Raw genomic sequence first — 15,450 nt, forward strand, 5'->3', positions numbered from 1 at the left:
CCACTTTGGTGGGGCTACTTTTGCTAACAAAAGTAAACTTCAAGGTATAAAATTCAAATTTTCAAACTTTAGGGTATAAAATCCAAGTAATCCCAAAATTTAGGGGTGTACTTTACAACTAATCCTTTAAAATACAATAAACTTGAAATTTAAAATTTTTACACATGAGATAACTAATGATATTTGATAGTATTGAAATTTTGCATGCAGGAAAGGTATAAGGAGAGAATGTAATTTTATGGTGAATTTGTCAAAATAAAAAATTATTGAGTTGTGCAATGTTGCAAAAAATCACCCCCGGTGTAATCCGTAAACCCATGTTTTGTGTAATATTATTTATGCAAAACTCATGTTTTGCATATAAATTTCATACTTGAAATTTAAATTTTTTATGATGAAATAGTTATTGATCTCCGATCATCTTGATATTTGTAAGTACACAAAATATAACAAAACATTGTAATTCAAAGGTTGATTTGTCAATATATTCCTTAGAAAAAATGAATGATTTAATATTAACATCATAAAAAATTAGATCAAATGTAACTTGAATTTATCATTTTTTTTTTCATCAAGTGAGTCATTGAACAGATGAAGGTAAAATATATTTATTACATGTAGGGCTTATCGGTAAATTAGAGTCCACACACAGAGGTGAAGCTATAAATCAAAATAAGGGTAAATTGCAAAGTATACCCTAAAAGTTTGGAGTTGCTTGGATTTTACACCCTGAAATTTGAAAAATTGAATTTTAAACCCTAAAGTTTATCTCCATTTGCAAAAGCATCCCCTCTATTACTGAACTTGTCTACATGGCAAAAAAAATTGCATGTTAGACTCTAGCCTTTCACTAGACGGCCATGTAGGTGAGTTCACTAATAGATAGAATGTTTTTGCTAATGGAGGTGAACTTTAAGATATAAAATCCAAACAACTTTAAATTCTAGGAGTGTACTTTATAATTTATCTAAAAAATCTAAAGCTTTTAAAATTATGACTTAATTGTAATTTACATATTTAAAGGTTGGGATAATTTTGATTGTCCCCTAAAATTTGAATATTTAGAATCATACCCTCTAACATTACATAGCATCCAGATTTAAACCTTTGTCTATATCCGTTGATGAATTTTCTATTAATTGTCATGTGTCAACTCATCCCAAAACTATATAATTTTAATGCATAAATTGTCGATGAAAATGAAATTGGCATTTTAAACTAAAATAAAAAGTCCCCCAATATGAATATCATTATTCAATAAACGTTTTAAAAAAAATTATTACTATTACCAATGGTAGTTTTTTTTTAGTATAGTTATTTGGCACACATATTATCCATCCAATAAAAATTTTACATCATGAAAAATGTACTTGTTTAGTAGATGAGACAAAGACACATTCAATAGCTCTTTTTAATTTAATTTGGAATTTAATAGTTAGAATTTCAAACTTCACCTCGCCCTTCTCTCTGCTATCCACGCATCCAAAAAAATAAGATTTTTTATTTTATTCCACTTAAATTTATAGCTTTTCATGAACTCATTGTACCATTCGAGCATTCACAATAGTTGTGCTAAAAAACTATTTTTAGCACCACAAATTACAAATATTGGGTTGCATTAGTGTAGCTATATCTAAAATTTTTAGCTTTTGAGCTACAGTGCACAGCCACGGGATGGATCGCCGCTGTGCCGCTAGGTAGATTGCCATTGTGCCTCCCCTCTTTAGGTGGATCATGCTCGTGGGTTGCGGGTTGCTAGATTTTGTGGTGGGTTCGGGTGTGGATGAGTTTGCAGTTGGCTTGTGTTGGCTTTTGATGATTTGGATTGGTGGTTAGTGGCGGTGTGCCGATTGGTGAAGAACATGGGTTTTGTGGGTTTGTAGTGGTGGATCGTGGCTGGTGGCAGATCGATGGTGGGTTTTGCCATGGATTGGTTGTGAGTTGGTGGCTAGGTTGGCTTGACACAGCAGTGAGTGGTGGTGGTGTCGTGAGGGGCTGTGGGTTGAAGAGAGGGATAAGACAGAGAGATAAAGATGAATAGTGAGAAAAAAAATAATAAATAGGTGTTTGTGGATATATATTATTTTATTGTGTTGTTTATGTTATTTTATTGTATTGAAAGCTATAATAAAACCACTGATATTAGGTGTGAGAAGGTAAAATAGATAAAATAACTTTTGGTTAAGCCAAATAGCTAAAATTATGGCTCCACTGCTGTGAATGCTCCTAGGCATTAGCAACAATCCAAAAAATAAAAAAGCATAAAGTGAAAGAAATTATTTCCTATATAGTTTTAAAATACATTACATCCTTTACTAGTTCGTTTTAAAGGGACAAAAATTTATTACTTGGATTAAGCTTTGTTTAATATCACAAAATCATGAGTTAAGTCAAGTTCATCTACTCTTTTTAAAAATTAAATTAATCAATAGCTTCTTCTTCTTACTCAAGTAATATATATATATATATATATATATATATATATATATATTGTAGGGACACATTTTCCAGGCCAAGCCCAAGATGCATGGATCCTTAGACTAGGGATCCCAATACAACGAATTTGTAGAGAATGGGCCAAAGAGCTGGGTTTTAATGTATGAATAGGTGTTTCTCATGGACCGAATTTACCAAAGGAAATTAGTCATCGATATAATTCGAGGAGCCTTTCCTGACCCCTTTTGCCTGTCGTGAGAGAAGGATCCTCTTTCTGTTTCTCTTTTTTCCTTTTTATAGTCGTTTTTTGTTTCTTGAATAGGGTCCCTAGGGTGGGTATTTGTCCCATCAGCCTCTCCCTTAGTTGTTGGGAGTGGTTGTAAATGCAGAGAAGTATGGCTCTGTCAAACACCAGGCACTGAATGCCATCATGGTAGCCTTTCCCTTAGACGTTTTTATTCTCTCTGTTGTCTTTTCCATGCTTTCGTGCTTTTCTTGTCCTGTGGAACGATATGGAGTGACGCCACTGGTCACATGTTGCCTCTTTTACCTTTGGCTATATCCATCCGAGGAGGATTCTCCATGGCCGAGGAGGTATTTTTTCTTGGGCTGGGCCCCTGGCCCAATGTAGACAACGATATGGGCCTATTAGCCTTTTACACCCCCCCCCCACATATATATATATATATATATATATATATATTTTTGACTGCTTTTTTTTTTTTTTGATGAACTCTTTGACTGCTTAAAATCAAGAAAGATCCCTAGTCTTGCTACGGGTTTAAGCCTTGATCTTTGCTTGGACTAAGACTCTTGTGTGGATCTGTTTGGTCCATGATGAAAAAGAAAGTTAGGAAAGTGTGTATATTGTACTTGGTTGCAATATTCCAGAGAAAGTAAAAGAAAGTTGGGGTGGAGGTTTTTTTTTTTTTGGTTGAGGAAAGAATAATAAGTCACCATTCCTTCCTCCCTTGGCTAGTCCTAAGGGTATTGTTTCTTTAGTCATTATCATTCCTATCTCTTGTCCTTAGTGCCACGTCCCTGGGAGGTAATGGCTGACGATGTAATCAATTGCTTAGAGAATATGAAGTTAACTGCTAAAGAAGAAGAAACGATAAACATCTCGGACGAAGACAGGAAATTGGAGATTGAGAGTTATACTATAAGTTTGATTGGCAAGTTTCTTACCTGCAAACCCTTCAATAAAAAGGTGGCAAAAAATACATTAAGGAGAGCATGGGGGCTGGAGGACAAAGTGCAGATTGTTGAAGTGGGTTCTAACTTATTTCAATTCAAAATTCAACTCAGAGTTTGATTTGGAACGAATCTTGAAGGGTGGACCATGGTCTTTTGACAACCAATTGCTTATGCTCACATGATGGCAAAAAAGGTATGATTGCGGAAAATGTGCAACTGCATCACGCTTCCGTTTGGATCCAGATATGGAGGGCCCCTTTTGACATGGTCTCCTCTCGAGTAGCTACTGAAGTAGGGGGCAGATTGGGAGATGTAGTGGAAGTGGAAAGGAGGAGGAAGTAGGATGACTCCAGTTATTTTATGAGAGTTAAGTTGGCGTTACCGGTCTCAAAACCATTATGACGTGGTGGATTTCTAGTGGGGTCTGATGGTGAACATTCATGGGTAACATTTAAGTATGAGAGACTCCCTGCGTCATTATTGTGGTCTATTGGGGCATAACTTACATCACTGTGCCAACCATTTTAATTTAACTAAGAGTGGTGCAGAGGTAGAATACCATATGGGGATTGGCTAAAAGCTATGGGGGGATGCAGCCAGTCACTGGTGAAACGTTATGCAGAGCAAGCACACAAGCCAAGTTCGGCGAAAGAAAATGGTAGTGACGATGTCCATGAGCTCAAGCAACAAGGTCAACTTGGTGATTCGGCGGTGAAGGATGCTCCTAATGGAAACCCTAGGGAATCAGAGAGAAGGGCGCAAAGAGAATCCTGAAATTTTGGGGAGGTTACGGATTTTCAGTTACAAAAATCCGTGATTAATGCTACACTGGAATCAAAGAAGGAAACAACTGGCATGATTGAGAAGGATGGGAGTAACGCTAATTCAAAATTGAAGGCTACCAAGGACACTAATAAGGAAAGACTTGAAGTGCATGATACAGTTGGGGATAACGTATCCTTAATTATGAATACAGCCAACATGGAGGAGCCAATGCAATTTAATTACATGGATATCAACATGCAAGATGGGCTGGACATGCCAAAGCCCAAATCTACTTGGGTTAGGATGCATCGTGTGGATTGTGGGCCTAAAGAAAAACAAGGTAGAGATTATCAATCGATGCTAAGGAAAAGGGTGGCTTCGGAGACAATAGACAACGATAGCATGAAGGATTCTGAAGCACATGGTGGGAAGAGGGGTAAGGTGGAAGCACATGACAAATACACAGACAAGATATTGGCGAGTGTGGATAATCACCCTTGCCGGAAGCAATGAAACTATTAAGCTAGAATTGCCAAGGGTTTGGGAACCTTTGGATAGTTCGAAGCCTTCGCAAACTTGTAAGGGATCAACCTCCCACAGTATTTTTTTGATGGAAACAAGATTAGACAATGAGGGTTTTAATGGATTCTGTGGTGATTTACCGTTTCCTAACCGTTTTGTTGTGAAGTATCCAAATGCAGGAGGTGGTTTAGCTTTACTTTGGAAGGGTGATGTCCAGCTAGATATGATAAATTATACAACAAATCATATATTGGCCAAGTTTATGGAGGAAGATGGCTTTGTGTGGTTTTTATCTGGATTTTATAGTTGGCCTGAAGCTAGTCAGAAGGTAAAGTCTTGGGCGCTTCTTTGACATCTTAAGTCGATGGTGGATTGTCCATGGGTATGTATTGGTGACTCTAATACTATTCTACAATCTACAGAGAAGTTGAGCAAGAGACCGCCACAACACAGCCAAATGGATGCCTTCCATGAGGCATTAGACCATTGCCAACTCAAAGATTTGGGATTTTGTGGCTACTAATTTACGTGGAATAATAAAAGGCCTGGAGATGCAAATACCAGACTGAGACTGGATAGAGCAACGGCGACAGCAGATTAGAGAGAAAAAATTTCCGATAAGTTCAGTGACTCATTTATCTTCTCATGCCTCAAATCACTTGCCGATCATTTTGCATGCCCAAAGCTCTAGGAAGTTATGGTATAAAGGTTAAAGGAGTTTTAAATTCGAGAAAGCAAGGTTGTTGTTTGGTGACTGTGAGGATGTAGTTAAAGCAGTGTGGCAGAGAGGTGGGGCCGAATCATTAGGGTTAGGCTTGGTGAAGCAGAAAGTTGCTAACCCAAGGCTGAAGAAATAAAGAAGCTCTAGAAGCATATAGAACAATTGAATTCGGCTGATCTTACTAAGGAAAGTAGAGCTGAGTTTTTGGTGGCTAGTAAAAATTTGGATGCTTTACTTCGTAAGTAAGAGATTTATTGGGCACAAAGGTCTAGAATTCATTGACTAAAACATGGGGATAAGAACACAAAATTCTTCCATTCAAAAGCATCCCAACGAAGAAGGAGAAATCATATTCAAAGACTGAAAAATGCAGATGATATATGGGTGGAGGAAGTGGAAGATATTGCAGGTGTGGCAGTGAATTATTTTAAGAATTTGTTTAAGGCAGGAATATGTGAAAGGATGGAGGATTGTCTTAACACTAGTATTCCAAAGATTAATCCTGACATGCAGCAAGTACTGTCCAGTGCATTTAGTGTAGAAGAGGTTAAAACAGAGTTGTTCCAAATGGGACCAACAAAGGCTTCTGGACCCGATGGTATGAATGCTCTCTTTTACCAAAAGTTTTGGCATGTTGTAGGTGATACAATGATTAATGTAGTGTTAGACTTTTTAAATTCTGGTTATATGGTGTTTGAAATAAATTATACTCATATTGTGCTTATTCCCAAAATAAAATCACCCGAGAAAATTTCTGAATTCTGCCCCATTAGCCTTTGTAATATCATATATAAAATTATCTCTAAAGTCCTGGTCAATAGATTGAAGTAAATCCTCCCACATATAATCTCCCCAACATAGAGTGCTTTTGTCCCAGGCCGCTTGATAACTGATAATGTACCGGTAGCATATGAGACACTACACACCATGCATGGTAGGAAAAAAGGAAAAAAAAATGGCTCTTTTGCTTTTAAACTGGATATTAGTAAAGCCTATGATCGAGTTGAATGAAATTTTCTTCAAGGTGTTATGGTTAGATTGGGCTTTCCTGAAATATGGGTGGATTAAGTTATGTGTTATGTCACCACACCCTCTTATTTAGTTTTGATAAACGGGAAACCATATGGTATTATTACTCCATCCAGGGGACTCCGTCAAGGAGATCCTCTCTCACCTTACTTGTTTCTTTTGTGTACAGAGGGCTTCACCTCTTTGTTGTAGAAATCAGAAGTTGAGGGGTGTTGATGCCCATTTTTGCAAATCCATATCCAAAAGCCCATGAGGAAGAAAGCCCAATGAAAAGTAAGGCCCAAAGGCCCACCAAGAAGACCAAAGAACAAGAGAGGTCCAAAGAAAGAAATGCAAGGGAAAGCAATCTATAGCAAAACGCAAATCTGCCGTAGAATACAGATTTACCGCAGAATACAGATCTGCCGCATAATACAGTTCCCTGGCAGAATGGCTTTGGCAGACAAAGACAAATTGGGCCCAAGACCCTTTTGATCCAGACAACATTATCTAGCCCACAAAGGCCCAAATTATTTTGTATAAAAGGATAGGCGTGAAAACTGATATGAAGAAGCACGATGAAAAGAAACAAGGAACGGCAGGAAGTGTCAGCAGCAGGAATCACGTGAAGGAAAGAAAAGCCAAACCAAAGGAAAATAACAAATGTAGCAGGAAACGCATGAAGAAATAAGACAAAACACGCAGCAGACCAAAACAAAACTAATCTGCTACAGCAGAAACGACGTGGGAGGCAAACACAGAAGATAGTAGAGCAAGTACAGAAGGGCTGGGGCACCACCAACTTGTACCTAGTCAATACAAAGGAGGTGGGCCCATGGTCAAGGGGATTCAGAGTGCGTGGTTTGGTGGTGGGGGGAAAATGGGGTCTATATTTGGTTTCCTACAGTGACTTCTTTTGGGAATATATCTTACTGGGATGGTATCTTACCCAAAAGAAGTAATAAATGGTTTGGACCATCTGATGCATGCCATAGAACTAGGTAGTGAGGTAGCCCAATCCTTATTTAGTCACCTAGAGGTAGAGGTATACAGCAGGAACAAACAAAAGGGAATTTTGTCGTAAAATGAGTAGCGTTGCAACAAACATGTACTGAGCAATGGCAGGGGCAACCAATGGGCGAGTGGGTAATCTTGAAAGGATGCCCACAACAAACCAAAAAACAGTTGGTGAAGCCTTAGGGGTAAAAGGGAGAAATCCCATTGAATCAGTTTGTTATAAAAGGAAGGTAACTATGGCAAAAAAGGGGACCGAAATGAGGAGAAAAAAAACAGGGGAAGAGAGAAAAACACTAAAAGAGGGAGACCCAATGGAGGGAAGCACTTAAGGGGGAAAACTCATGGTAAGAGAGTAGTAAGCACCCACAGAGAGGTACTCAGAAAAAGGAAAGACCAAAAAGTGGGAACAACCCACGGCAAAAGAGTAATAAGAAATTAAGAATAAAGAAAGAACGGAGAGAAAGAAAGAAAGTGGTAAAACAAAGAGAGAAAATACGGCGGGAATAGGGGCATGCATCAATAGACCATCTTTTCCCTCCCTCTTAGCAAACCTACTCTTTGATGTCCCCAAAAGTAATAGCTAGTAGCCATTTAGGTCTATTCTCCAAAATGCACAACTTTGATGGCAAAAGCCTATGACAAGGTTGTTCAAGTTGGGGTTGTGGTTTGGGTTCTTTCTTGGTTTACTTATCCTATGGGAAGATTTAATACTTGGATTTGATTGCAAATATATTTTATTTCTCTCATTATAAATTATATCTGCTGTATTTAGTTATTCTATTGTAGCATATTTTTTATCACGTCTGCTGCATCAGTTGTTCTGCTGTGGTATTTTTACTTTTTGTACTAGTTATTCTGTTGTAACACCTTTCATTATATGTACCGTGTTAGCTATTATACTAGCTAAACCTTTTCTGCGGAAGCTTTCTTCTTTATTTGTTATTATGTGTTTTACTTTTGACACAAACTAATAATTATCCTGCCATAAGTATATATATACATATATCTTGTTTCTCATGTTCTGCAACATATATTTTATACATGTATATGTGAATACGTATAAGTATATATACTTATATGTATGTATATATTTGAGAATATGCTAACCCATTTAAACTAACATTTGTTTGATGGATTTTTTTTTTTTTGGCTTTAGATTTGTTTACGTGCAGGAAGTAGAAAAGTATTTCTGTAGTAAAAACAAAGAGTAGTCATTCACATTGCAAAAGGTTTTACTGCACGACAGAAAGCTTTAAAGCACAGCAGACAGCTTTAAAGTACAGCAGACAGCTATTGCACAGCAGAAGGCTTTACGACAGAAAGCTTTAATGCACAACAGACAACTTCAATGCATAGCAAAAAACTTTACTGCACAGCAAGAAACTTTATTGCATAGCAGGAAGCTTTATCGCACAGCAGAAAGTTTTGCTACATAGCAAAAAAGTCAGTCCTGCGATAGAAATTGGAGAAAAGTTCCTTTTGCGGCAGAAACTGGAAAAAAGTTCATTTTGCGACAGAAACTGGGGAAAAGTTACTTCTGCGGTAGAAACAGAGGATAAGCACCACGTTCTGCCCGCCGTAAGCGTGCTCCTGGTAGACGAGACATAGTTTGCGCACTAGCCGGACCAAATTGAGTTGCAGTTAAATCGGTCTCAACTCCCTTACTCAGAATACTCGGGCCCAATATCGCAGGAGGCAGCCCAGCCTACTTTAACCACAAAAAGGCCCACTACAAGGGGCTTGTCAACGAGCCCCAAGAATTACCAACCTTTTGTTTGCAGATGACTCATTGATCTTTTGTCAAGTCAGGCAGTGTGATGTGGCAGGTGATTACTGAGATTTTGCAAGTGTATGTTGGAGCCTCAGGACAATGCATTAATTTGGAGAAATCTTCAGTGTATTTCAGTAGTAATACATCGATAAAGTAGAAGAATTGGATCAAAAACTCCTTAGGAGTGAAGGAGGTAGACTGATTTGAGACTTATTTAGGTCTACCCACGTTGGTTGGTCGAGCAAAATATCATTCATTTGCCTATCTTAAAGATAGGGTATGGAAAAAGCTCCTAGGGTGGAAGGGTAAGATGCTATCAAAAGCTGGGAAGGAGGTGTTAATTAAGGCAGGGGCTCAATCGATTCCCACATATTCCATGGGGGTATTTCAATTGCCCAAGAAGCTTTGTGATGGATTTGACGCAATGTGTACAAGGTTTTGGTAGGTGCAGGAAGGGGAGGAGAGGAAGATCCATTCAAGTTGGAGCAAACTAACCGAGGCCAAGAAGATGGGAGAATTGGGTTTTAGAGACTTACGGACATTCAATTTAGCCATGTTGGCAAAGCAGGGATGAAGGCTATTTTAGCAACAAGACTCCTTAATGTACTAGTGCTTCAAAGCTAGATACTTCCCATGGTGTCACTTTTTGGAAGCTAAGGATGTACCAAAGTGTTCATACATGTGGAAGAGCATAATGACTACAATACCAATTTTAAAATTTGGATGTTACTGGAGGATTGGGGATGGATCAGAAGTTAAGGTCTTAACAGAGAAGTGGATATCGAATCATCCAACAAATGAGGTGATTCATCCACCTAATGAGAAGGAGCGGGAATGGTATATGTCTGATCTCATCAATTAGGACCTGAAAATGTGGAAGAGTGATTTAATTTATGCAAAATTCCACAAGGATGATGCTGATGCTATTATGAGGATACCACTAAGTCACAGACAAGCCTCAGATGCAATGATATGGTTACATACAAAAAAGGGATTATACTCAGTTAAATTGGGCTACCATGTTGTGAGACAACTTAAGAAAAATGAAGACAGGGTAGAGACATCCACGAGTCCATTTAGGGTTCAGGTTTGCTCAAAATTATGGAAGCTAAAAGTGCCTAACAAGATTAAGGTCTTCGGATGGAGGGCATGCCAAAACACCTTGCCTACCTGTGCAAACCTCATGAGAAGAAAGATCATTGATGATGATGGCTGTATACTCTGCACAAGGGGGTCCGAAATAGGGGTACATGCATTATGGGATTGTGCAGTTGCGAAGGGATGTTTGGGCAGGAGGTCTTGTGAGGTTACAAAAAAGCCATCAAGGCCAACAAGACGTGCTCCAATTATTTCACGAAATGCTTTCCCGTCTGAACCAAGCTTGAATTTTTCCTAGTGCAAACTTGGCTAATATGAAACCAAAGGAATGCAGTCGTACATGGGGGAAAAGTTATGGACCCAAGGTGGCTAAACAAAAGGGAGTGAGATTATCTGAATGAGTTCCAACAGTCCCAAGAATAGTTGGATATCCCAGCACAAAAAGGGTATAGGTGTAAGTACATGGCAACCTCCTCTGGACCCAATGTTCAAGTTAAATTTCGATGCCGCAATTTTCTCAGACTTGAACTATTTAGGGGTTGGGGCAATAATTCGTAATGGGAAGGGTGAGGTAATGGCTGTTATGTCTGTAAAAGGCCCACCTGTAGGTGACAGTGAAGAGGCAAAAATTCTAGCATGTAGAAGGGTGACGGAGTTCGCTATTGATGCAGGTTTTACAGACTTGGTCATTGAGGGGGATAACGCAGCTGTTATGTCTTCAATCTCATCACCAAGGGCTAATCAGTCTCGGCTTGGGCATATAATCCAGGACATCCAATGGCTTGCTAAAGGAATTAGATAGGTATGCTTTAGCCATGTTAATCGAGGTGCTAACTCCGTGGCACATTCTTTAGCTAGATATGCAAAAAATGTAATTGAGGATATGTTTTGGGTGGAGGATACCCCCCATCAACTTTAGTTGGAGAAGGCGTATAACAAGCTTGAATGAAATTTTATAAGAGTAATGTTAATTAAAGCTAATCTCCCATAGGATCTCATTGACATTATAATGAGTTATGTCTCGTCTGTGTCAACATCCATTTTGGTTAATGGAGAAGCCTTAGACCCAATTTATCCATTGAAAGGGATTAGGCAAGGGGACCCCTTATTCCCATACCTTTTTATCCTTTGTATGGATTTTCTTAGGCAACTAATTGAAGAGAAGTGTAGTATGAAGGAGTGGCTGCCAGTTAAAGCCTTGCAAGGTGGCACGACATTCTCTCATTTACTCTTTGCCGATGATGTGGTTTTATTTGCTAAAGTGGACTATGCTAATTGTGCTGCCATTAGAGAGATTCTTGATGTCTTCTGTGGTGTTTCGGGGCAAACTATTAGTGAAGCTAAATCAAGAGTGTATTTCTCGCCTAAGGTGGATGATGCTACCAAGGAGACCCTTTGTGATGTTTTGGGTTTTGTCTCAACCCCGAACCTTGGCAAATATTTGGGTATTCCTATTAAGCATCTCGGATCATCTTCCCAAGACTATAATTTTGTCCTGGATAGAGTTAAGCAACAGCTAGCTGGCTGGAAGGCTAATTTGCTCTCCATGGCTGGTCGAAATGTCCTCATTCAAGCCTCTTTAGCAACAATCCCAGCCTATGTCATGCAGTGTGCCCACCTTCTGGGGAAGATTCTTGATGGGTTGGATAGGGTGAATAGAAATTTCTTGTGGGGAGCATCGGAGGTAGCAAGGAAGATTCACTGGGTTGGGTGGCATAAAGTGACCAAACCGAAGGATAGAAGTGGTCTTGGCCTGCAAACAGGCAGGGGGAGGAACACTGCCTTCCTTGCTAAATTGAATTGGAGATTGCATAATGAAAAAGACACCTTATGGGCAAAAGTGCTTGATGCAAAGTATTGTACTGGTAGAAGGTGAAATTCGAGTAATGATGATAGAATTCCTTGCTCAAGGATTTGGACAGCCATCAAAAAGGGAAGGGAGGTTTTTATGAAGGGTAGTAGGTGGACGGTTGGTAAGGATAGCAAGATCAGCTTTTGGTATGAAAATTGGACTAAACAAGGTTCTATTTGATAGTTGATCCAAGGACCATTAACTCAAGAAGCATCCATGCTAGAAATCAAGGATGTGATTCAAGACTCAGGGTGGAACTGGAGCAAGCTGCCTTTTGAATTTCCTTTGGATTGCAAGTTAATGCTTCAAGCTATTCCAATCTCCTTTCAAGGAAGAGGCAGTGACAAATTAGCATGGGTGTAAAATCCTAGGGTTATTTTTGATTTAAAAAGTGCATATGGTATGGGATAGCAATGGGAGATGATACAAATATGCCCTTCAATGCAGATTGGATTTGGAAACTAATGACGTTACCTCGCATCTAGTTTTTTTTGTGGAAATATGCCCATAATAGTATTGGAGAGAATGATTGCCTTGTAGGGCGAGGAGTGGGCAGTGATAATCAGTGTGTTATATGCCAAGGGGGTGCTGAAACCATACTCCATGCCTTAAGGGATTGTCCTTAGGTTCAGCTTACTTGGAGCCAGCTAGGTGTGTAGAACAGCAACCATGGCTTTTGGCGGTCAGAGTTAAAGGATTGGTTGAGTTTAAATGGGAAGTTGAGTAAAAGTATCATTGATGGGCTTCCTTCCTGGAAGTTGCTATATTTCTTTGCTGTCTGGCATATCTAGAAGAGTAGAAACAACTATGTTTTCAATGGGAAACCAGCAAATCCAAGGCTGGCTATTGAGATAACCAACCAAGCAATGGAATTCATGTATTGCTATTCGTCTTCTAAAGCTCCTATGGCAGAACAAGCAAGCCGGTTCGATGGGAGAAGCCACCAATCGGCTGGACTAAATTAAACACGAATGGGGCTTCTTTGGGCAATTCAGGTGTAGCAGAATGTGGTGGTATTGTGCGAGATGAAAGAGGCAACTGGGTGGCTGGGTTTGCAAGGAGGATTGGGATTTACTAACAGCTTCGAGGCAAAGATATGGGGGCTGCTGGATGGGCTTACTTTGTGCAGCAATTTAAATATCTCTTCTCTAATAGTTGAATTAGATGCTAAAGTGGCTGTTGATATTTTTCACAATGTTAATTATGAGAATAATGTTCTTTCTCCCATTTTGGACGACTATAGGCAACTCATGTCCAGGTTTGATCAGGTCCAAGTTAAACACATCTATCGCTAAGCTAATTGCTGTGCAGACGCTCTTGTTAGAATGGGTGTTGAGCAGGATAGTAGCTTTTTATATTTTCCTTGTCCGCTTGAGGACATTAGAAGTAGGTTGGAATTTGATGGTTCTGGTTTGTACTCGGTCAGACTTGGCTCTGATTTGAACTCTATTTGTTAGTTTTAATATATTCATCATTTAACCAAAAAAAAAAATGGAAAAAGAATAATAGATGAGTTCCTTTCCAAAAAAAAAAAAAAAAAAAAAAATTGTACCCGAACATTCTGTTAACTATGTCAGTGAATGGTCCCTGTAATGACCAGTCTTGTCTGAATGGTGATCACAACTTTGTGTCTAGAGAGAATTAAATTGTTATTTAATACAAGTGAAGGTCCTAGTATCTAATGCAAACATGGAACATGTACCCCTTGAGCCTTTGAGAATGTGCACATCTATTAATGTAATTAGATACATCTAATCCAAGAATTACAACCTTACCCAAAAGACCAATTTCTTTGTAAAGTAACAAATACCTTCTACCAAAAGGATAAAAATTACGTCATCCACCAATTGTAGATGTTGCACAAATACAACCGTATTTTTGTAGTTTAATTTTCGTTGGTTAGATGATGGTAAAAATAATAATGAAATATATTTTAAATCATGACGAAAATAAAATATAAAATTTTATGAGCCCTAAAACGAAACCACAAAAGTTGAGTTTCAAAAGCATATATAAGCCCCCAAAAAAATATTGGACGTTGGCACACGTGATGCATGTGACAAAATTTTTTTTTTCTCTTCTTTTTCACAACTATTTAAATACATGGCATAGAGTAGTTTTTTTTTTTTTTTTGGGTAAATATGCCTAGTGTAGTTATAATAGTTAAAAAGTTGAATATGGTGTGTGTATTTTTGCTAGAGAAAATGCAGTACGTGCATAAGAGAAAAAAAAAATTATGAGAGAGAGAGAGAGAGAGAGTTTAGGCTCATTTTACTATTGCTTGTAATTATTTCCAAGGGTTTATCATACTAATCTTAGTAGTCCTAGGAATTTCATGTATATTATAAACTTCTGACTATACAATATAATATGTTCTTAACGATAAAATACACATCAATTATTAAATAAATTATTTGACAATAAGAATTTTTACAAGTTAAAGCTAATTAATACTTATTATTTTTGTGAGTTTTAGTTAGCTCAACTAGTAAAGTCTCTAATAATTGAATAAGAGATCTGGGGTTCAATCCCCGCCTACACCAAAAATCGATTGGTGTCTTGGTCTGATGATAAAGAACTATCATCAAAAGCGGACACCATAGATTGAAACTCTCAAAAAAAAAAAAAAAAAACTCATTATTTTTAACCGTGGTTGCATATCTTGATATTCTTTTTCTTTTAAACATGATATTTTGACTATTTTCTCTAAAATTATTGTGGGTATTCAAAAGGTAAAAAAAAAAGGAGAGGAATTAGTTACAGAAGCCAAACAAGCCTTAGTCAAAGTCAAGTATGAAATGGAAATGTTAAAGAGAATAGCTTCCAAACAGCCTTAGTCAAGCATGAAATGGAAATAAGAACTAATTTTAGTTAACAGAAGTAAACAAATATTTAGGTTCTAGTGCATGCACACGTTCACACCAAAACAATAATCAAAGGTTGACGCATGTGATTTGCACATATAACAATATTTAAGATGCAAAAAACACCCATTAAAACTTACAAAAATATCCTTCCATCCCTTATTCATTACTCTTTCTTCACTAAATAATAAGAAATGTT

The sequence above is a fragment of the Quercus lobata genome, chromosome 7 (assembly GCF_001633185.2).
Source record: "Quercus lobata isolate SW786 chromosome 7, ValleyOak3.0 Primary Assembly, whole genome shotgun sequence".
Classification (NCBI taxonomy): domain Eukaryota; kingdom Viridiplantae; phylum Streptophyta; class Magnoliopsida; order Fagales; family Fagaceae; genus Quercus; species Quercus lobata.